The following is a 24,995-nucleotide window of genomic DNA, read 5'->3' on the forward strand; positions in this document are numbered from 1 at the left end:
TATGGATTTTTTCTTTCTCTTTCCCTGCTAGCTGTGTGTAAAGCAGGCTAGAGGAGATTGTGTTAAAAGCAAAGGTCTGCAGGTTTTTTGGTCTCTCCTTCTGAGTACTCTGAAGGCAGAGGCACTAGGGTTTAACAAGGATCTCTGTTAAACAAAGGACTCCAGTTGTGAGTCACCATACACCAGCAAAACACATTTGCAAATGAATGGGTTTTTTTCTTTCTAACTCTGTCGGAATAGCTAGGTAGAAGGAGTTAAAAAAAAAAGACACTGTTGCTAAGCAACCCTCAGGAGGCAAGAAGAAGCAGAATTTCAGGCAGTAAACACCAGAGGGCACCCCAACACAAGAAAGCAGGAACCATGACTACCAAGGACCTGAAACAGGAACTGGCAAGACTGGAGGCAGAGAAACAAATCAAAAAAACGCAGACCACAAGCGAGACATGGAAAAAGAAACTACAAAGAACTAGAATAAAACAAAAAGAGATGGAAGCTGAGAGAAAGAGAATCAAAAAATACAAAAGGGCAAGCAGCCTAGGAAAAGAAGAGCAAGCAGCCAAAGAGGAAGACCACCGAAGACAGTTGGAACTCCAGAGGGAGGCCTACCAGCAGGCCCTGGCATTAGAAAACAGGCTAAGCAACAGAACACAGCCAATCCTAACCACACTTCGCCAGTTGTTGTTCCACATCCCAAGAAAATTTCCCACCTACAAGGCAGGTGATGACACTGAAGCCTTCTTAGAAAATTTTGAAAGAGCCTGCCTTGGGTACAACATCCTGAAACAGTACATGATAGAACTGAGGCCACAGCTCAGTGGACCCTTAGCAGAGAGGTGGCGGCCTAAAATGCCTAAGGAGAACATGAAGTGTTTATAAACTGTGAAGCGTTTTCAAACCAAGGCCAGATACAGAATGGGGATAACACCTGAACATGCCCGTCGGCGGTTCAGAGCCCTAAAATGGAAACCAGATGTGTCATTTCCCGACACACCTACCACATTGCAAAAAATTATGAAGCCTGGATATCAGGAGCCAATGTTAAATCTCTGGACGACATGCACCTCCTAATACAATTGGAGCAGTTCTTAGAGGGTGTTCCTGAAGAAATAGAAAGGTACATCCTAGATGGGAAGCCCAAAAACTGTAACTGAGGGCGGGGAGATTGGAGCCAGATGGGTGGAAGTGGCAGAAAAGAAAAAAGCTACTATCAAGTCGGAGTGAATATCATCAGGGGTCACACCCGACAATAAACCCTATCACTGAGGGCAACCCAAGACCCCACCTACAACCCAAGAAAGCTGCCGACTCCCTATTCTCTCACCTCACCAATCTCCAGTAACCCACCTCGGCCCACTGACCAGTCAGCTGGGCGATGCTCAAGTGTAATGAACTGGGACATATAAGGCAACTGCCCAAGAACCCAACCGAGTGCAGTTCATTTTATCTCCATCACTCCAAAGATCCCCAGACCCAGATGCCTCTCAAATACCCTCGGAGCGAAGGGAAAATTTGAGAGTGGGCGGAAAGAAGGTTATCGCGTGGAGAGACACGGGGGCACAAGTGTCAGCTATCCACCAGTCCTTAGTGGACCCCAAATTCATCAACTCAAAGGCCCAAGTGACAATTTACCCCTTCATGGCACAAGCTGTAAACTTGCCTACAGCTAACTGCCCTGTCCAGTACAAAGGCTGGTCAGGAATGTGGACTTTTGCAGTCTATAACAATTATCACATCCCCATACTACTGGGGGAAGACTTGGCCACCAGGTAACCCACAGAGAGAGATGGGCGCAGCGAAGCGAGCCTTAACTGGCAGAAGCGCAGACAACCTGACCCACAGAGGCTCAGCTGTGGTAATCTAGCGTCCAGTCCAGAACCTGACTTTAGTGTCCACCAGTCTGTGTCCTGTCGCCAAACACCCTGGACTATTTTTGCGTCCAAAGTTTGGGGGCTTACTGAACCCCCAAGCTCACTACCAGCTTGGATATTCTCCTCGCGCACCAATCAGGAATTAATCTATGGGGCCTCTGATCCTCCCCTCCCCCCTCTGGTGTCCCAACCCTCCTTGGTGGCCACCAGATTCCCAAATCCCTTTGGATGCTCAAAGCAGGGAAAATAATAACCCTTCCCCTCCTTCTCAGGCTTGCCTCGCGCTAACCTGTGTGTCCCCAAGAACACCAGCTTTTCTGTTCCCTGAGGACAATGGAGATGCAAATACCCACAGCGTGGCTCTGCCACCCCCTGCTCCAGGAACGAGGGAAAAAACTGGTAACCCACAGAGACAGAGACAAGAGAATTCTTCGTCTCTTCCCCGTAGTCTGCTCTTTCCCTGGACCCAAATAGGAAAATAGCCCAAGCCTGGCTTCCTTTCCCCTTTGCCCCCTAGGAAAAGACTTTCACACAAGGTTTAACAAGAAAACTTTATAGAAAAAAAGAAAGAAAATATAAAACAATCATCTTGCATTAAGAAACTCAATAAGGCTCTTGCTTATAAGAAAATATAAGAAAAAGTCTGATTTAAAAGATAGCCCGATATAAACCAGCACACAATTAACATACAGGTATACATCCAGCCAAAGACATTCATATGGGCTGAAATTATTTTGTGGTTCCTGGTACTTACAGTGTTTAGAAAGAGTATTAGGAGAGAATTAGAAGAAAGACTTGTTTTCCTCATAGCTAAGAAAACAACAAAGACCCCGAGTATACAATCTCCCGCCCCTGACTTTTACAACTACCAGTTCTCTGATTGTCCTCTGGTCAGGTGTTCGGTTACCCTTTTCAGTAAAAGAAACTTAACCCTTACCTACCTATCCATTTTATGACACAGCCAGAGCCTGAACACCACCTAGTGCATCAGCAGGGAGCGGTTCACCAGCCACCAAAACACCCATCACCTACATTCGCTTCCGCGAAGGAAACCAAGCGCCCGTCACCAGTCCTAGAAAGCAACTGGCGTCTCCACCTCCAGGCAACAGTCCAGACTGAGCAGGAAGCAGATGACCAGCCTTCACGAAAGCTTTGGCGCCGGCGGCACGGAGCATCCACCGCCTCTCAGCTCTTCTAACCGATCCTGGTTTGTTATAGAACAAGGGCTTTTATATACAGGGAAACCTTTCTGGTGGACACCAGGAAGACTGGCATCCACAAAAACAGTTGGTGTTCCAACTAAGTAGGGGGAAGCTCTTAAGCTTAGCCATGATCATCCCAGTGGCCATGCTGGGGTGAACAGAACCAAAGATAGGTTGGGGAAGTCTTTCCACTGGAGGGGATGGGCAAGGACGTTGCCAAGTATGTCTGCGTCTTTGTGAGGTGTGCCAAAGAGTGGGAAGCAAGATCGGTCAAGCCCTGTCCTCAATAGCTAAGGTAAGGGTTAACTTCTTTACCTGAAGGTAACCAAACACCGACCAGAGGACCAATCAGAGAACGGATCTGTTAAAAAAAGTCAGGGTGAATTTGTAACTCGGGTTCTCTTTTTTGTTTCCACTCAACCACAGGCATGCTGAGTCAACCCCAAGGTTTCCTCCTAACTCCTCTATTTCAACATACTCAACCAGCTCGTGAGTAACAAGGAACCCCCAAACAACATTCGGTCATGAGGAGCTTGGGTTGTACGAATAGATGTGGATGGCTGTGTCTTTGTTGTTTCTCGCTGTGAGTTAACAACGCTTACCTCCTCACTGCACTTACTCTCGACACCATGTGCCTCCTACACATCTGTGAGTACACAAGGAACCCCAAGCAATTCGGTCCTTGAGGAGCTTTGGGTTGTATTACTGATGTGGATGTGTTTGACTGGTTTAATTGGCGTATCTTTTAAAATCAGAGCACTGTTTCTTCATATTTTCTTCATAAGCAAGAGCCTGTATTGAGTTTCTTAATGCAAGAATTATTGTTTTATATTTTCTTCTTTTCTTTCTCTATAAGTTTTTCTTTTTAAACCTTGTGAAAGTTTCTTTTCTAGTGAGGCAGAGGGGGAGGAAACCGCCCAAACTCGTGTCCTCCCTCCCTATTGTCCCAAGGGCGGGAAGGCTATAGGACAAAGGGGAGGGGGAATTTCTTGTGTGAGCTGACTAGGTAAATCCTAGCCTCGGGGAAGCTTAGATTGTTTCTCCAGTTGCATTCAAGAGTGAAGCATATCATTGCACGGCTAACCCAGGAAAGGGGGGAAGACTGGGAGAGGAGGAGAGAAGACCCAGGGTCTGGGTCTTGGGGGCCCCCAAAGGAAGGGTTGGGACAACCAGAGGGAAAAGGGGGAGATCGGCCCTATAATTCCGGACCTGGTGGCAGCCGAGATTCCAAGCTGGTAGTGAGCTTGGGGGAGTTTCAGTAAGACCCCGATTTGGACGCTAAAGTCCAGGTTTGGGACAGGTCCAGATTGTGGACTCTAAAGTCCAGGTCTGGGACTGGGAGGCCTATTACCCACAGGCCCCTCTCCAGCCATTCCCATAATTGAGGTCCCATTTCAGCGGGTAGCGTGGATATTCTTTCTGGGTCCTTTCCCAAAAAAAGACCCCCAGAGGAAGCAGTACATATTGACTTTTGTGGACTTTGCTACCCGATGGGGCGAAGCAGTAGCTCTAGGCCAATTAGGGCTAAAACTGTGTGCCAGGCTCTATATAACATTTTTGCCAGGGAAGGTTGGCCTCCGATATCCTTACGGATTCAGGGACAAATTCCTGGCAGGGACACTGAAAGAACTGTGGGAAACTCATGGGGTGAATCACTTGGTTGCCACCCCGTACCACCATCAACCAATGGCCTCGTAGAAAGGTTTAATGGAACTTTGGGGGCCATGATCTGTAAATTCATAGATGAACACTCCAATGACTGGGACTCTAGTTTGCAGCAGTCGCTCTTTGCTTACAGGGCTGTACCACATCCCAGTTTAGGGTCTCACCGTTTGAGCTTGTATATGGCCACGAGTTTAAGGGCCATTACAGTTGGTGAAGCAGCAATGGGAGGGTTTACGCCTTCTTCCAGGGACTAATATTCCGGACTTTGTAAGAAACCTACACAAAGCACTCCGACATCGTCTTTAGCCCTTGTAAAGAGAACCTAAAGGATGCTCAGGAAGAGCAAAAGGCCTGGTATGATAAACCAGAAAGCGTTCCTTCAAGGTGAGACCAGGTTATGGTCTTTGAAGGCGCAACAGGCCCATAAAATGGTAAGCATCATGGGAAGGGCCATTCACGGTCAACGAGCGCCTGGGAGCTGTTAACTACCTCATAGCATTTCCAATTCCTCCTAAAGCCCCGAGTGTACCACGTTTATCTCCTCAAGCCTTTTATCCAGAGACTTACAGGTTTGTCAGTTCACAGCCCGGGGAGGAGATGAGCTGACTGGCCTAACGGTGTCTATGATAAACGAAAAAAGTGACGGTGGCGTGGAGTGGAGTGAACCTCTCCACAACCCGGAAACGCCTGCAGTGGCAACAGATCATACGGAGCTGATGCACTCTCCCGTGAAAGTTCCCTAAAATCAACTGGTTAAAATTGTCCTTACAATTGAAAAATCTTGTAGTTTATATAATTAGTGGATATGTAAGGATGCATGTGTTTATTGATCTGTTTTTCTAGAGTTCTAGGGAGAACATCACTGCCAGTGTGCTTCCACACTGTCAGCGATTTGGGGGGCGGTCATAAACAGATCAGAAAAGTAATAGCACAAAAGTACTTTATATCTCTTTGACTGTAAAGGGTTAACAAGTTCAGTAAGCCTGGCTGTCACCTGACCAAGGAACAATCAGAGACAGGATACTTTCAAATCTTGAGGGAGGACGTTTCTGTGTGTGCTGTTAGAATTTGGTTGTTGTTCGCTCTGGGGCTCAAGGACCAGACCTGCAACCAGGTTTCTCTCCAATTCCCTGATACAGGCCTCTTATAAGTTCAAAATAGTGAGTACTAGATAGATAAAGCGAGTTAGGCTTACGTTGTTTTCTTATTGCAAATGTGCATTTGGCTGGAAGAGTTTAATTGTGTATTCGGCTGAAAGGAGTTCAAAATTTGTATTTTTGCTGAAAGGATTTTAATTTGTACTTGAATACTTAGGCTGGAGAAATATCCCAGTGCCTATAGCTAAAAAACTCTGTACCTATTCCTTTTAAATTTACAAGATTATTTTACTGTTTTTCTCTCTTAATTAAAGTTTCTTGTTTAAGAACTGATTTTTTTTTTATTTCTGGTGTGGAACCCCGGGGACGGGGTCTGGATTCACCAGGGAATTGGTGGGAGAAAGGAGGAAGAGAGAGAGAGAGGCTAATTTCTTCTCGGTGTCTAGGATTACTTTCTCTCAGGAAGTCGGGAGGGGAAGAGAATGGAGGAGGAAGGTGAATTTCCTCCCTGTTTAAGATTCAAGGAGTTTGAATCACAGTGATCTTCAGGGTAACCCAGGGAGGGGAAGTCTGGGAGAGGCAACGGTGGGGAAAGGGTTTACTTTCCTGGGTTAAGATCCAGAGATCTGGTCTTGGGGGTCCCAGGCAAGGTTTGGGGGACCAGAGTGTATCGGGCACGGAATTCGGAATTCCTGGTTGATGGCAGCGCTACAGGTTCTAAGCTGGTAATTAGCTTAGAGGAATTCATGCTGGTACCCCATCTTTTGAACGCTAAGGTTCAGAGTGGGGAATTGTACCATGACAGCCCCATTAGTATAGGAATGCATAAGAGTAACTTCCAAGTTAACACATTACCTTAACTCTCTCTCCAGAACTGGACTGAGACAATATTGGTGGGACTCTGGGAAAAAACCTTGCACTCCTGCTGCCCATGCTGTACCGGTACAATGGACAGAAGACTTCAGTCTCCAGTTCTGTCAATCTTGTACTTTTCACAAGCATTAAATTCACTAGCATTTTTCTCCAAAACCTATAAAGCTACTGCATATCCTTTATCTTTCAAAAAATGTCCAACAGCCCAAATAAAGTAATGTATATGCAAACTCTGTTTTACATATTTAATCAGACACAGAAATGTAGTAGTTAACTCAAGCATGCAAGGATCTCTCTCTGATCTGCAGAAATCCACACATTTCAAGTCTCAGGGAATCCACTTTTTCATGAAAACAACAATGTATTTTTTAAAGTAATGGGTTGCACAATGAACGTACAACAGCTTAGCAAACCTTACCAAAGCACCAAAATCAATAGGAGTGTTGCCTGAATAAAAATTGCTTAACAATTCTTTGACTTAAAAGAAAGAAGTTCATGTTGGGAATAATTTAACTACTCTAAATGTGTCCTCTTGTGCTGGGTAGACTTTTTATTTTGAACTGACTGCTATATTGTAGTGATCGGTAGTGGTCCCTCCCTGTCAGGCTCAGAGGAAGGCCACTCTCTGCCTCTCTGAATCAGGCATCAAAACCACCATTAATTAGTACTCTAGCCCTTGGACCTATGGGCGAGGCTGAGGAACAAGCGGTCTTTAGCCCAAGCCTCCTGGCTAGGGCAGACAGCAAACACAGTCTGGGGCTCTGACCCTTGGCAGGGAGGAGAGAGCAATAGGTAGTCTTTAGCCTAGCCCCCTGGTGGCCCTGAATGCACACAATAATCTAGTCGTATGTTGAATCCTGCAAGACATATGCACATAATGATGCTGTGCTCAAAAACCGTCAGTACCCTAATGCTTTCTGAGACCTCATCCAGACCCTGGGAAGCCATTACCCTGGACCTTGTAGTTGAGCTCCTCATATCTAAGAGACATACTGTGGTCCACACGGTACTCAACCAATTGACAAAAAATGACCCACTTCATCCCCATTATGCACCTGCCCTCCACAGAAGAAATGGCCTAGCTCCTGGTGAGTCACATCATTTATCTCCATGGACTCCCAGGGCAAGTCACAATGGATTGGTGTCCATGATTTGTATCATGATTTTGGTGTGAAAACCTATGATTGCTCGGGGTCTGTGCTTATACATCCACCACCTATCACCCACAAACTGTCAGTCTGAACAAGCGAATCAAGTGTTGGAACAATATCTGTGCTGCTTCATGAATTTCCACCAGGGCAACTGCAGGAGCCTCCTGCCCCAAGCAGAGCTTGCTTATAATGATGCTGATTAAGTCTCCACTGAACAGAGTCCATTCTAAGCAAAGTGTGACTTTACTCCCCATCTCTACCCTATCACTTCCACCAATCCAGCGGGCGCCAGCTTGGTGTGCTAGATCTATGAGATCCAAGAAGAGCTCAAGGCACACCTGTGCAAGGCCAGGGAAGATTACAAGCACAGAGCCAGGAAGCCCAGCATTTACCATCGAGCAAAAAATGTGGCTTTCAGCCCAACAGCTCTGCACTGACTGCACATGTTGTAAACTCGATTACGGATACCTCAGCTCATATTCCATCTGCCAGATTTTCAGACCAATGACCATGAGGTTTCAATTACCCAGATACTTCAAAATCCACACAATGATCCACATATACTTGCTAAAACACTACACCAAATGCCCTTTTGCTCGCCAGGCCCAACCACCACCCTGTCCGGTGTGGGTCCAAGGACATGAACAGTAAAAAGTCCATAAGATACTGGACTCAAAAATAAAATGCAGCTCCCACTGGTACTACATAGACAGGAAGGGCTATGGCCCAGAAGAGCAATCTTGGAATCCAGCATCCCAAATCTATGTCCTTGACCGCATGGCTCGACCAGACAAACTTGAGCCAGTGGAGGGCACTTTTTGACAAGTGACTATTATAAGGCCTGGAACATGAGCCTGCAGAGCTTCCAGGCATGCTACCACCCAGTGGCAGCTACAACAAGCTTGTGCTCTACTACTCACAACCCACTGTGGACACAGACAACAGGAAGTCCCACCTCAAGGGGTCCAACAGGCAGCAATATCATGGCTCCTGATTAGCTTCCCACCCAATATAAACCAGTGGGTGTCCAGGAAATGTTCAGGCAACAGCATGGATCTCCTGTAGTTGCGTTGACCTCCTTCTCCCTGCTCTTGAACTCCTGGCTCTGACCTCAGCTTGATTTGGACCTCATCTGGACCCTGAAACCTGACACAGACTCTTTTGCTTGATATTGACCCTGGCCTGGAACTTGTCTACAAACTCCTCTGCTACTCTCAGCCTCAGGTTTGACTCTGCTTTGATTCTTAGTCCTGACTACCCTTGTTAGGATCCTGACTGTAAAACTGACCGCTTATCTTCCCTAAAACCTATTAAAACATAACTTTGCTGTGCTCTATAAATTGCTGCAATCTGAATGTGGTTTGGCTAGCTCAAATGTCTATTTTTCTAGTAAACTCTGCTCATTTTATGTTACCTCATCCTCCTATCCCCACCACATTTGTCTATCTTCTCAACCTGTTACATTCTGAAACCTAGATTGGATGGCCTCTGGGACATGGACTCTCTTTGTTACCAGCTTGCACAGTATCAAATGCAATGATCCTTGACTGGGGTTCCTACTTGCTACCATAATAAATTAGCTTTAAGACCAATATTTTATCCAAGATAAAAAATTACTGGAACAGAATCCAGTCACATTTTTGTCAAATGAAAAAATTATTATAAATGAAACATCTACATTTAGATGTTATCTCATATATAATGGAGCATAATGAGAGACAGATCTCAGGCTCATCCCCCTGTGCCACTTATCTAAAAATGGCAGCAGGATCTTCATCAGAAGCTATGAAGCAACAAATGGGGAACTCTTTTAAGTGTTGGAAAGGACTTTTTATATGCCAGAAAGTAAAATCATAGACTCCTACACAGACATGCAACAAGGCACTGTGTAAAGCATGTTATAAAAAAGTAGATTATATTAGATTAATTATTTTTACATCTCATACTATAGGAAAGCTAATATAGGTCCAAGAACAGATGTGCTGGCATGGATGAAAGTATTATTTATTTGCAATTCTATTATTTCTTTATATATGTGTGTGACACAAATATGGGGGTACTCTTTAATAATTGTTAATGCTGTATCTGGATCATAGAACATCAGGGTTAGAAGGGACCTCAGGAGATCATCTAGTCCAGCCCCCTACTCAAAGGAGGACCAGTCCCCATGCAAACTTTTGCTCCAGATCCCTAACTGGCCCTCTCATAGACTGAGCTCACAATCCTGGGTTTAGCAGGCTAATCCTCAAACCACTGAGCTATCTCTACCCCCAATTGCAGAAGCTCTGTAGATCAGCTGCACAGGAACTATTTCAAGTATGTAATTAGAGAGAGAATATTTTTAAAAGTAGCTCTTATCTGCAAAACCCTGACAGATCCCATTATTAACTCAGTCTTTCAAAGTTAAAACTTCACTTCAGATGTGTAAAAACACTCACTCACAGTGTTTTTATATTGTACATAGGTAATGCATATTTTACCTAAAAGTCTGGGTATCAGAAAGGGCAGAAAGAGGGAGGCCATTTCTAATAGTCACCTGACAGCTTCCACTTCAGGGTGGTTCAGGGCAATGCCTGAACAATTTGCTGTGGTGACAAAGCCAACCAACACTTGACAAAGTGTTTGTGACATAGATGTGCATTAGTGGTTTACTATTTGTCAGCAACTCCTGTCAAGCCTGACAAACTCACTATACCTAACACATTATTCTCATGATATTTATCTATAAAGAATATCGTGTGAGATATCCAATGAAAGTCGGTGACACACTGGTCATTAATATGAAGGATTACGGATACTTACTGATATTATGCTTTAAAGTCTGTGATCAAACAATGGGAAAAAGAGATTTTGTTCCAGGCAAAAGGGAGGATAGTTATTTTCCTGTCTCTAATGTAAATTGAACTGAGCATGAGATGTGTTGGTTATCCATTACTTAGAGTACAAAGAGGCAAACGCTGTTTGAATGGAGGATCTCCTGCTATGCAAGTGGGTGATGCTGAAAGGTTGCCTTAGGTAAGATTGCTTTAAGGCAATCTTAGTCAAGGATTGCAGTCAGTTAAATTTTAGTCACTTAGAAGCACGTTATACTTTCATTTGCAATCATTTCTGTCTCCATTTTTCTTGCTCAGTATCAATCTCATTCTTTTAATAAACTACAGTTTTATCATAAGTATATCTCAGTGCTGTTCTACTATGCAGAGTATGAATTCCTGGTTAAATCGAGCAACTTGGTGAGTATGTTGTCTCTTCAGAGACAGTGAACTTGATAATTTTTGCAAGTGTCCAGTGACAGGGGCTGGCTGCAGCACAGAGATACTTCTGAACAGGTTTGGAATCTGAACTGCACCAAGTGTTTACCTGCAAGGCCAAGTTAGAGTCCGTTGGAGTCTTGAGGAATCTGTGGGGCTGGCTAATAGTCTGGGGTGGCAGGGAATTGTGGCTCAGTTTAGCACCAGCAAATCCCTTTTATGCTGAGGCAGAGGGTAACAGGGTAACTTACATTTCTGGACACCCCGAGAAACTGTCTCAGTCTTTCTGAGAACAAAGCACCATTGTAAGGTTTAAAAGGGACGCTCTCTTGGAGGGGCAAAAGGAGCACAAAGTGGAGAGACACACAAACACATGAACCCACATGAGGTCTGAAGAAACTAAACCTCCATAGGTTGCCATTATAGTGCTTCAATTAAGACAGATATGCATATTTGGTGGGTGTTCACGAAGTAATGTACTTGGGTCCCAGTCAAGGAGTGGAACAATTGCAAGGCTTAACCTTGATAAGGGCAAGAAGCCTAACACCTGAAAGGGTTGAATCCAAAGAGACTCAAAAGGTGATGAGGTGCAGCTAGCCCCATAACCACAAAAATAGGCAAATAATGATAAATTGTCTTCTGAGATAGAATTCTTTAGGTACTTTAAAACAAGCCAACTATCCCTCTTTAAACTGTCCTGAGATGAGAAAAATCCTAGATAAAGGGTACAGATGTAAAAGAGGATGCAGTATATATACATCTGGAGACAGATTCTAGTCCTCGGTATTCCCATGTAAATCTGGACTAACTCCATTTATATGTGAAGTGTCACTAGATTTAAACAAAGGTAGTAACATCAGACTTTGGCCCTGGGTCTCTGGTACTCTGCACATTATAATTACAAGACATATTTTCTGGATATGGCATACTACTGATTTGTACCTTGTGAAGCCCTTTATCCAAGCTATCGAAAGACAAGGCAGACTATCAGAAGAGCTCAGTTGCACCAAATTCCTGGACTTCTTGCACCAGATCTTCAGTTTACTCCACAGTGTGTAACATAAGGAAGATGTGGAATGTTTATATGAATGCATTAGAATTGAGATCACCTTATACAAGGATCCCTGTATTTTTCAGTCATGTCCTTAAGTACTGTTCTGTGGAATACTTATTCTTACTACAATAAATCATTTGGCAGAAAAAAAGGCAAAAGGAGATGCCAATGTTGTAGTTAATAGTTTGGGACAGGGGAAATCTTCAGGACCTTCCCAGGGTGAACAGAATGGTGCTTCCCCTTGCAGCTCTGACTCTTCTCTACCTGAAAACTTTCTGGAGAATTGAGGAGAAAAGGGTTATTTATCAGTAGTCACTTCTCTGTCCTCCTAGGCATGAAACCATTTGAGTAGTACTAAATTTTACAGTGGGCGCACATGTTCCTCAAAGCTCAGGGTTCTTGTCACTTCTCTAACAGATTCATAGACCAGAGTGGACCACTGATCGTATAATCTGACCTCCTGCACAACCCAGGACACAAAATAAACCCTGTCTCCCTGCTGACCATCCCTCAGATCCTCACTACTGCCAGAAAACTTAGGACATAAGCATCTTTTGATGATTAGTTGACTCCCTGGATGTTTGGCAAGTTTTAATGAATGTGTCCTTAAATCGTTTCATGTAATGCAGAAAGTTTGGAATCACACAATTGGATCAAACAATCTCCCATTGAAGCCAATGGCAAATTCCAATTTTCAATGGAAGCAGGACTGTGTAACATAAAATAATGGCTACAGTGACACATACTGATGAAGTTGTGCCATACTGTGCACCCTATATTTCAAACACCTTGCTTTCATTTTCTTGACTGCGCAAATCTTCAGTGTAGTTTACACAAATTATGAGCTCTGCAGTGCACTGATGTTCCAATCTCTGCTGGGATTGTTTATCATGAAAATAACTACATGTGCATGAGTCTCTTAGTTGTAGATAAGAAAACAATGTTAATTTAATCTTTGGGGATGTGAAGGAGGAGAAAAGGACTACACAGTTTGTTCAAAAGAAACACAAAGCCTCAATCAGTGTATTTGCCAGAGGCTTTATTGCAGAAGTCTTGCATCTATCGCTAAGAGTAACATCAGTAAAAGCAAAGCTCTTGTAATCTCTGGAATCACAAGTGAGTTGCAGTGTATATTATTATATTAAAATGTCTGTACATTTCAGATTAATGCTTCATTTTTATTTATTTTTTTCTCATAGTATCCAGCATGGAGAAAAACATTTTTAATATAATTTATATTAACAGGCACCTAAGGATGTGATTTTTTTTCATTTGATTTACCATGTCCGAAGACAGTTTTAAGAGATTATAACAGTAAACTTCGGATGGTTGTTTTCTGTACTAAGGATAGCAAAACTGAGCATCACAGAAACTTGTTGGAACAAGCCTAATCAATGGGACATGATAATAGCAGGGTACAAAATATATAGGTATGACAGAGTAAGTCATGATGATGGGGGAGTGACATTACATGTGAAAGAAAGCACAGAGTCAAACTGAGTAAAAATCTTAAATGATTCAAAGTATACTATAAAATCTCTATGGATAGAAAATCCATGCTTCAATAATAAGAATAGAGCAGTAGGAATATACTACTGACTGCCTGACCAGGATAGTGATGGTGACTATGAAATGCTCAGGTAGAATTGAAAGGCTATAAAAATAGAAAACTCAATAATAATGGGGGATTTCAACTATTCCAGTAATGACTGGGTACATGTCTCTTCAGGACAGGATGCAGAGATTAGGTTTCTTTATACCATAAATAACTGCTTCTTGGACCAGCTAATCCTTGAACCCACAAGGGGACAGGCAATTCTTGATTTAGTCCTGAGTGGTGCACAGGATCCGGTCCAAGAGTTGAATATAGTTGAACCACCTGTAATAGTGAACATAGTATAATTAAATTTAACATCTTTTTAGGGGGACTAGACCAAAGCAGCCCACCACAGTAGCATTTAACTTCAGAAAGGGGAACTATACGAAAAATGAGGAAGCTAGCTAAACAGAAATTAAAAGCTATAGTCCCAAAAGTTTCAGAGTAGCAGCCGTGTTAGTCTGTATCTGCAAAAAGAACAGGAGTACTTCTGGCACCTTAGAGACTAACAAATTTATTTGAGTATAAGCTTTCGTGGGCTACAATCCACTTCTTCAGATGCATAGAATGGAACATATAGTCGATTCAGTCCACTGGTTAGACCACTGAAAACAATACATCTGCAGAAAGCAGACATGAAAGAAATAGTTTTGGCATTTTTGACCAGAACATTGCAACATTTTGGGAATGGTAGTAGTTGTAACAGTATATCTAAGACAGACAGACATTAGTTATAAAAAGTACATGGGTTGTGAAGGGTTTGATCAACACAACTACAGCTATAATAATGATATTGCCAATTAGTTTTAGAGGTAGAATACAAAAATACAAGAAAAGAGGGATCTGGAAATCTTGAAGTTGCAGGAATCTGAATGAGAAGTCTTTAGCAGAAGAATTGCGTTGCAGTTGTTCATGGTCTGATTGTTGAAAAATCTTAGAATGAAAAACCGTTAGGAACCATCCTGATTATTACAGAGGAAGATGGTTGAGCGCTCTGTTTCCAGTGAGGTCCCACAGTGGTCTATTCTTCACCTATGCTATTTCTATCTTTATCAATAACCTGAAGAAATTATATGTCATGATAACGTTTGCAGATGGCATCAAAATTGGAGGAGTGGTAAATATGAAGTGGACGTCACTGATCAGAGTGATCTGTGATTGCTGGTAACTGGCACAACATTAATATCCTTTTTAACAGCGCTAAATGTTAAGATACACATCTATAGACAAAGAATGAAGGCCATTCTTAGAGCATCAGGGCTCCATCCTGGAAGCAGTGACTCTGAAAATCATGTTGATAATCATCTGAACATGAGCTTCCAGTGTGATGCTGTGGCAAAGAGCTAATGTGATCCTTGGATGCATAGTCAGGGAAATCTTGAGTATGAGTAGAGAGGTTATTTCTTTCTGTATTGGCACGTGGTGCAATTGCTGCTGGAATACCGTGTCCAGTTCTGGTGCCACAGTTCAAGAAGGATGTTTGTAAATTGGAGAGAGTTCAGAGAAGAGCCATGAGAATCATTACAGTATTAGAAACCTATGTTGTAGTGCTTTGATATCCTTTAATCTATCTATTTAATTTAACAAGAGAACAAAATACGATAACATTAGAATGGCCACACTGGGTCAGACCAGTGGTCTGCCTAGCCCAGTATCCTGTCTTCCAACAAAGGCTGATTCAGGTGCTTCAGAGGGAATGAACAGATCAGGCATCATCAAGTAATCATCCCCTGTCATCTAATGTGTTCTAGCAGTCAGAGGCTAGGGACACCCGAGAGCATGTGTCAAGTATCAGAGGGGTAGCTGTGTAGTCTAGATCTGTAAAAATCAGCACAGAATCCTGTGGCACTTTAGACTAACAGACGTTTGGAGCATGAGCTTTCGTGGTCAATACCCACTTCGTCAAATGCATGTAGTGGAAATTTCCAGGGGCAGGTATATATATGCAAGCAAGCTAGCTTGCATATATATACCTGCCCCTGAAATTTTCCACTACATGCATCTGACAAAGTGGGTATTGACCCACGAAGGCTCATGTCCAAAAAGTCTGTTAGTCTATAAGTGTACCACAGGGATTTTGCTGCAAGCATGTGGGTTGCATCTCTGACCCTTGACTAATAAGTCAGGGATGGACATATCCTCCATGAACTTACTCTACATATCCCTCTTAGTCGTCTCTTTTTCAAGATGTAAAGTCCCAGTCTTTTTAATATTCCTCACATAGGAGTTGTTTATATCCTTAATCAGGGTGATGGAACAACTTGCATAGTGGAGGTTGCTGAGAGTCATTTGAACCAACTGTAAGCCCCGTCATATGATGGAAACCACTTCGACAGAGCGTGCTGCCGCACCCGCACCCTAGTTCCAACACCTATGCCCTTAATCAGTTTGTTGCCTTTCTCTCTACTTCCATTTGTAATGATAAAAATATATATATATTTGAGATGGGTGACCAAGACTGCATCTAATATTCAAGGTGTGGGACCAGGATTTATGTACTCGATATTATAATTTCTGTCTATTGTCTATGACTTTCCTTATGCTTCCTAATATTTAGTTAGTGGTTTTGATTTGTGCTTCACATGAGCACGTTTCAGAGAACTATCCACAATGACCCGATTCTCTTTCTGAGCATTAGTAGCTAATTTAGACCCATCATTTGCATGCATAGTTTGGGATTAGTTTTCCAATGTGCATTAATTGAATTTATCAACAATACATTAGTCTGCCATTTTATTGCACGGTCAATCAGCTTTGTGAGTCCATTTATAACTCTTCACAGTCTTGCTTTAGATTAACTATCTCTGAGTAGTTTTGATTGTCTTCAAATTTTTGCCACTTAGTTTATTACTTTCTCCAGATTATTATGAATATGCTTGAACAGCACTATTCCAGTACAGATCAGCAGGGGACACCACTATTTATATATCTCCATTCTGAAAATTTACCATTTATTCCTACCTTTTTTTCTATCTTTAACTAGTACTTATCCAGGAGAGGACCTTCCCTCTTATCCTGACTGTAACTTGTTAGATTGTAGAACCTTGTGAAGGCTTTCAGAAAGTCCAATTACACTTCATACATTAGCACGTATCATATTTGTGCCGTTATAGAATTCTCATAGATTGGTAGGCATGATTCCCCACCGCTGTTGCTCTTCCACAACAATCATGTTCATCTGTTTGTTGTCTGATAATTCTGTTATTTACTATAGTTTCAACCAATTATCTCATGTTGAAGTTAGGATACGTGTAATTTATCAATTCTTCCAAACCTCCTCTATTCACCTACATCTGGGACAGTTCCTCAGATTGTCACCTAAAGAATGGCTCGGGTGTGGTATCTCCCTCACATCCTCTGCAGTGAAGACCATGCAAATAATTCCTTTAGCTTCTCCACAGTTGCTGTGTTCTTTCTTGAGTGCTCCTTTAGCATTTGATCGTCCTGTGGCCCCTTTCATTATTTGGCATGCTTTCTGCTTCTGAGTAATTAAACAATGTTTTGCCTATTAATTTCTGTCTTAGCTAGCTGCTCTTCAAATTTATTTATTTATTTATTTATTGGCCTGCCTAATTATACTTTTACACTTTATTTGCCAGAGTTTATGCTGTTTTCTATTTTCTTAGTAGGATATAATTCTAACTTTTAAGAGATGCCTTTTTCCTTGACCACTTCTTTTACTCTGTTGGTTAGCCACAGTGGCACTTTTTTGTCCTCTTACTGTGTGTTTTATTGGGGGTATTAACATTTAAGTTGAGCCTCTATTATGATGTTTTTTTAAAAGATTCCAACAACTAAAACCTCTCCAGCACATCAAAGATCTACAACCTATCCTGAAGATGATCCCTTTCACTCTCACAGATCTGAGAGACAGACAGTCACTCGCTTACAGAGAGCCCCCCCCCACCTGAAGCAAATACTCACCACAACCACACACCACACAACAAAAACACTAACCCAGGAACCTATCCTTCCAACAAGTCAATGCCAACTCTGTCCACATATCTATTCAAGTGACACCATCAGAGGACCTAATCACATCAGCCACACCATCAGGGGTCATTCACCTGCACATCTACCAATGTGATATATGCCAATACATTAACTTAGGCTTGAATAGAGACTGGGAATGGTGAGTCATTTACACAGATCGAATCTATTTCCCATGTTAAGTATCCTCATACCTGTTGTCAGCTTGTTGAAATGGGCCATTTGATTACCACTACAAAATTTTTTTTCTCCTGCTGATAATAGCTCATCTTAATTAGTTACCTTTTAGATTGGTGTTGCTACTTCACCTTTTCATGTTCTGTATGTGTTATATATTTATACTTATAATATCTCTTCATACAGTAAAATGGGTGCAGGCTCATTGACTTCAGCAAGCTTGTGCTGGAATTTCACCACTAGCTGGGAGCTGGACCCCAAGTGGAATCTGTCTTAAGTAAACTCCACTTCCCAGTTCCAACTGGACCAGTCAACTGAATTAGGGGCAAATCTGGACCTTAGTTAAGTGTGTGTGCATGTTTTAATTTAGGTTGTTATGTGTCCACACATTTCCCCCTTCCCATGGACAAACCTCCCAGTACCTGGGCCATCAATCCTAATAGAATTCACTCTGAAAAGGCTTGAGGATGACGACTGTCAGCGCTCTCTTCCTCAGGCACAGTGACAGCTTTCTACCCGAAGTGGTAAAATTCACCATGTAGGTGACAGCTTTCTTGTGGGGTCAGGCCTGAGACTGTGGAAACAAAATTTCTCATGCGGAAATTTAGGCCTCCAGACTCCACCAGCTTCCATTTCCACATAAAAGGTTAACACGTTGGACCTGTGCCTTCTCCAAACAATAAACAAAATAGCCAGCATTGTTTTCATTAAAACCAAAAACCTCTATTTCAAACCAGACACTCACAATTTCTTCCCCCCTAAAGAAGGGACGAGGAGAGAATGAACCACCAAAACATTATAAAGTTGTCACATTTGGCTTTATGCACTTGCTGGGAAGCACCAGGACATCATTTAGTTGAATGAGGGTAGTACTGAGACCTATACAGAATAAAATGTATCCCTGTTACTGAAGTTTACCACAGCCAGAGAAAGAACAAACAAGCATATCATAAGGAAATTTCCACTTTTTGACCCTCACTGGGACTGGGGGACTCTTCTCTTATTGGTTTCTGCCCCAACTGATGAAGAGCAAACATGCATGGATCTTTTTCTCCCAGGAGCGGACTGAAGCATATGTCTGCCTCTTCCTTCAGAGTTCTGGAGGATTATATGTTTTAATCTTTTAAATAGAGAATTCCCATCAACACGTATGGTCATTTTCCTGCTAGCCAAGGGTAGTTCCTACGTTACTAGGACCAAGAGACTAGCTGAACAGTAATGGGGATAGCCTTCTATTGAAGTCAATGGAATTTGCCAGGTTTACATTCAGCGTGGAAAAGCCCTCCTATTCTGCTGTCCCCACGTATATTTCACTCCACTGCTCGATTCAACCACCACCATCTCAAGAACTGACCATTCTAAAAACAGAAATACAATTAATTTGGGGCATGAGCTGTTCTTTCCATATATTGTGTTACTTTGCTAATATAATGGGGCTCAATGCATTTGGAACGATGGGTATGGCAGGACCAACTAAGGAGTAATCTTATTTATTTATTGGTGCCGAATTAGGGGCGAATCACGCAAGAATTTTCAAGAAGCCCTTCATATCCCAGCGCTAACTTGAGTGCTTCCAAGTAACTGGATCTTCCAATGATCTGTGATGCCATCCAATCTGTCTCCTGCTTGTCATCGGCTATTCATAATGACCCTCTCCCATTTTCCTTTCTGTAATAACTTTCTCAAGGATTTTCCATCTCTACACCTAATGTGGACCAATACATTAAATTTTTCTTGCAACGGTTGATTCCAACCATTTCAGAGGATTTTGTTTCTTCTTTCCAATAATATTATCTAACATTAGGCATTCATTCTTTTTTTTCTTATCCAGGAGATATGCAAAAGAAATTCTTGCCAGCACCATTAACATTTCAAAAGCTTTCAGTTTTTCTTCTTGTCAAGCATTTAACTTCCCATAATCACATTCATAAAATGGCCTATGGAAAAAGGTTAGATTTGCACTAGTGCGCACCGTTTCGTACATTATTCAAATGCCATAATGTGTTCCACATTTTCGGGAGGCCATATTTGGGGCTACAACCAAACACTTAATAAAATAATATACCCTGATCTAAAGCATTTCCTTCCCTAGGGTCATGAATCCATTAACATAGGACATTATTGAAGTCTGAAAAGATCGCTAATAATTCATTCAATTTCTCAATCTTCCCTTATATCGAAAGAATAACTGGAGATTGAAGCGACTCCTAGTTGAGTCATTCACCCATCCATTCCACTGCGTTCACAGGAGCTAAATAAATTATATCCCATCTGGAGACAACTGTGATGGCACGTTCTTGGGAATTCAAGGATTTAAAAAAATTATCTTACGTTATAGAGACTTTAATTAACATTTTACTCAACTATGAGTTGAGGGGCAATCTTGAACTCCATTGTGAATTAGTTTACTGAGCCACAGTCATTGTGCTTCGCGGGTATATGCTCAGATTAAGACATGATCTTTTGTTTCCAGGCAGGGCTTACAACTTAAGGTTTAGACACAAACAAACTTTTTTTTTTTTTAATCATTGCATTCATTTTAGCTCTTAGAAAAACTGGCTTTAACATAGTTAAACACTTGGCTTATTCCAGCCACCCAACTTGTCTGAGGTTTTTCAGCTAGCCTCTTAAAAATTCATTGCAGTTGCCATAAATACAGATATTAGGGATCAGAAAATATTAAACTGTGCCACAATTTGATTATTTTGCCCTTTTGTTTTTTTTCTTGACAAAGTGTAACAAAAATACCAGCCTGCCCGATTTTGTCTTGGGAGCCAGGGATTTGTCGAAGTCTGTTGAAGTGAACTCTTTCCCATTATCTAAGCTCTCCACTGAATGGTCACTCGGGACACAGATGATGCATGCCAGCGGCGGTTCCCAGACAGGGAAACATAAGTTTGGCCGAGGGAAAAAGCAACAAGCAGGTCTCCTGGCTTAAATGGGATCTGGGACAGCTTTGCTTAGAGGAAGATGTTATCCTGTTTTGATGAATTCGTGTTCCTTTCCCCCTCTTTAATTCCCATTGGTCAGTGGTTTTTTGTTTGCTTTTTTTTAAACGGATGTGTCTGTACTATCTGTTGAGGGGAGGCATATTACTCGTCATACACATTTGAAAGCATTGGGATCGTGAGAGAAATGATTTTCATTAAAAATCTTGGTCTCTGTTTTCTTGCAATAAGTGTGTGATGTCCCTTTTTTCTGTTTATTTATACAAGTTCCTTTGTTGATGCCTGTTATAGTTATATGGCTTTCTGACTATGCCTCTCACTGCAGTCAATGGGAGGCCTGGTGTGTTTGTGGCGTTTCTCATCACTTCAGGAGCCTGTATCTAAGTCCTTAATTTTAAACAAAGTAGATATTTTTGTATTGAACCGCTTGGCAAAACTGGAAAAACCTAAAATTGCAAAACAACCATCACCACCAGTTTCGTCCAGACTTGAATACAAATTTTTTAAACTGGACTGTATAATTACTAGCCTGCTTCCCTTCACAGATTAATGGATCTTTTGGTTGCTTTATTTTTTTCTTTGACAGAGAGTAAAAAAAATTCTATTTTTTTTTTTTTAGCTTTCAGAATTTACATTTGTAAAGTCTGATGGGAGTGAGTGAAACTTTTAGCCCAGAGGTTAAGTTTAATTTAAAAAGGACATTGCAGTAATTCTTTTCCTTTTCACGATTTCTATATCAGTCGATTTATTCTGACTTTTAACCTCTATCTAGAAACTAGGATATCCCTCATGAGATTACTGTTTTTTTTTTTTTGTTTTTTTGTGGTTTTTTGGTGTGTCCTATTATATTAATCTCATGTGTGAAATGCTCCCAGTTATGTAGTTTTCATAGTACTATTATGCAATTTATTATTCTCTCTATTCCCGTATCATGTTATGAGGTTGTTTCCTACAACAGTCTTAATATCATAAGTTCAAAGTAAGTGCATGCCCTTTGGGAAATATTAAAGAGAAGGTGCATGTTATTAAGGGCCTTGCGGTATTCTGTGTGATTAAGGTGTTAAAATGTGTGCACAAGTGTTTTATGTCCAAATGTCTGACAAATATTAGATAGCCACAAGTCTCATCTCTCTTCTTCTCTCTCCTCTCCCCTCCTCTCTCTCTCATCAGACAAAGATACTATTTGGTCCCCCTCTGTTGGTGGAGGAGTCCAGGATAAATTTAGAACTCTCAGCGACAGGTGACTGAGGGCAAATACCTTTTCCCAGTAAATCTACAGTATGTCAGATGGGGAAACCAAAGTCATATTCCACTGGCACTTCTGCTTGGAACAGCAGGCCATCCACTCTGCCCCCACTGCTCGTCCCAGCTTTACCATTGTTTTTGGCTCCGGAATCTCGTTTGTTATCAGAAGTATATATGTATTGTCAGAGGGTCAAGGGGAATGATTGTCTATCTACTTATTATATCTCCTCTCTCTTCACCCCTTCCAGGCTTATAGAAAGGGTTTCTTTCTCTACTCTCTTCTATGATAAGGTTTGGGGCTGTGATTGTGTGTGTGTTGGTGTGGTTTGTTGTGGAAATTATTCAACCCTTTCAGTTTTGTCCCTATTAAATCAACCTAGGTGCTCACATTGAAATTCAGATCTGCTTCCATCTAACCTCGGCTTCTCACTCTTAGGAAAGAGTGATAGGTGGGCTTTGGATCGCAAGGCTCTGGGGTTTTGGGACCAATCTCTAATATTAAAGAAAAACATAGAAAAGTTTAAAAATCGTTATTCACAAAAGGTTGGCAGAGGCCAGACAGCACAGGGCTGGGAGCAACTCCCAGGGCAAGGCACAGGCTTGTATGTAGGGAGTGTGTGGTGTGGGAGTGTGGGGCCGTCAGTGTGTGTGTTGTTGCCGAGGGAGCCGCGGTGAGTGGGCACTGGGCAGAGCCTCGGTAGGGGTGGGCGCGCGAGGGTGTGTGGGCGGGCGGGCGGGGGCGAGCCGAGAGGCGCAAGTCCCAGGAGGGTGGGAGGGGTGTGGGGAGGGATTTGGCCCGGCCCCACTGCCAACTTTGAACTGAACTCACCTCCGTTTGGAAGGACTCAAGCGACAGCGACGTTCTTCTTCTCGAAGTGGTTCTCCTCCCATCAAAAGATGAGCTGGGGCTTTACAGTTTTTGGACATTCAATGAATGGGCTGGCATCTGCGACCTTGCCGCTATGCAAGGTGTTCCATCACCCCTGTATTTCAAAGATATGTCGAAAACAACTCCTCATGTGAGAACTATTTAACTAAGAAGACTGTGACTTTACATCTGAAAAGAGACGACTAAGAGGGATAGTAGTAGGTAAGTTCATGGAGATATGTCCATCCCTGACTATTAGTCAAGATGGTCAGAGCTCACACCACATGCTTGGCAGAAAAATCCCTGTGGTAACTATAGACTAACAGACTTTTTGAGCATGAGCTTCTCGTGGTCAACTACCCACTTTGTCAGATGCATGTAGTGAGAATTTCAGGGGCAGGCTTATATAGACAGCTAGCTTGCTTGCATATATATACCTGCCCCTGGAAATTTCCACTACATGCATTTGACGAAGTGGGTATATGACCACGAAAGCTCATGCTCCAAACGTCTGTTGTCTTAAAGTGCCACAGGATTCTGCTGATTTTACAGATCTAGACTAACACAGCTACCCCTCTGAACTTGACACATGCTCTGGGTGTCCCTAGCCTCTGACTGCTGAACACATTAGATGACAGGGGTGTAAGTTACTTGATGATATGCCTGATCTGTTCATTCCCTCTGAAGCACCTGAATCAGCCTTTGTTGGAAGACAGGATACTGGGCTAGGCAGACCACTGGTCTGACCCAGTGTGGCCATTCTAATGTTATCGTATTTTGTTCTTTGTTTAAATTAAATAGATAGATTAAAGGATACAAAGCACTACAACATAGGTTTCTAATACTGTAATGATTCTCATGGCTCTTCTCTGCGCTCTCTCCAATTTCAACATCCTCTCTGAACTGTGGCACCAGAACGGACACAAGGTAGTATCCAGCAGCAATTGCAACATGCCAATACAGAAAAGATAACCTCTCTACCTAGCTCAAGATTTCCCTGACTATGCACCAAGGATCACATTAGCTCTTTGCCACAGCAATCACAATGGAAAAGCTCGATGTGCAGATGATTGATCACACGATGAGTTGTTCCAGAGTCGACTGCTTCCAGGATGGAACCCCTATGCTCTAAGAAATGGCCTTCATTCTTTGTTCTCATGTATTGTTGTATCGTTACATTTAGCTGCTTTAAAAAGGATATTTGTTGTGCCCCAGTTACACAGCCAATCACCATGACCATCTGATCATGACTCGTCGCACTTCATCATTTACCACTCCGTCCAATTTTTTGATGCCATCATGCAAACGTTATCATACGAATAGTTTTCTTCAGGTTATTGATAAAGATAGATTAAATAGCGATAGGTGAAGAATAGACCACTGTGGGACCTCACTGGAAACAGAGCGCTCACCATCTTCCTCTGTAATAATCAGGATGGTTCCTAACGGTTTTTTCATTCTACTCCACAGATCTTTGTTTATACAACAAATCAGACACAAATGGAAAACCTGCAAACAGAACTTCTTACTGTCTAAGACTTATCTCATTATATTTCTACAACTTCAAGATTTCCAAGATCCTCATCTTTCTAAATTATTTGATTTCTTAAAACTAATTGTGCAAATTAACCTGCATATATTGCATAGCATGTAAGTTGTTGTGTTCGATCACACCCATCACAACCTCATGTTACTTTTTTATAAACTAATAGCTGTGGTGTCTAAGATATACTGTTTACAACGTACTACCATTCCCGAAATCATGTGCAATTTCTGGTCAAAATGCCAACTATCTAAACTCTACCTTCACATCCCGTCTTCATGTCTGCTTTCTGCAGATGTATTGTTTTTCTGGTCTAACCAGTGGATCTGAATCGCCCTCGCTTCTCTGTAGTGATGTCTTTAATGATCGTTTGAAGCAATATATGTAATCCTTTGCAGTACCCAGTAAAATTGACAAAGAGATAAACATTCAACTGCGCATTGCTTTGATTAACTTTGCGACTTTG

General features: G+C 42.1%; 1 pseudogene; it reads left to right on the top strand.

Annotated features, from left to right (window-relative positions):
* The first annotated feature begins 360 nt into the window (after positions 1 to 360).
* The window catches only part of LOC116820526 (olfactory receptor 2AT4-like), a 25,199-nt pseudogene continuing 564 nt past the window's right edge, over positions 361 to 24,995 (top strand).

The sequence above is a fragment of the Chelonoidis abingdonii genome, chromosome 1, assembly GCF_003597395.2.
Source record: "Chelonoidis abingdonii isolate Lonesome George chromosome 1, CheloAbing_2.0, whole genome shotgun sequence".
Classification (NCBI taxonomy): Eukaryota; Metazoa; Chordata; order Testudines; family Testudinidae; genus Chelonoidis; species Chelonoidis abingdonii.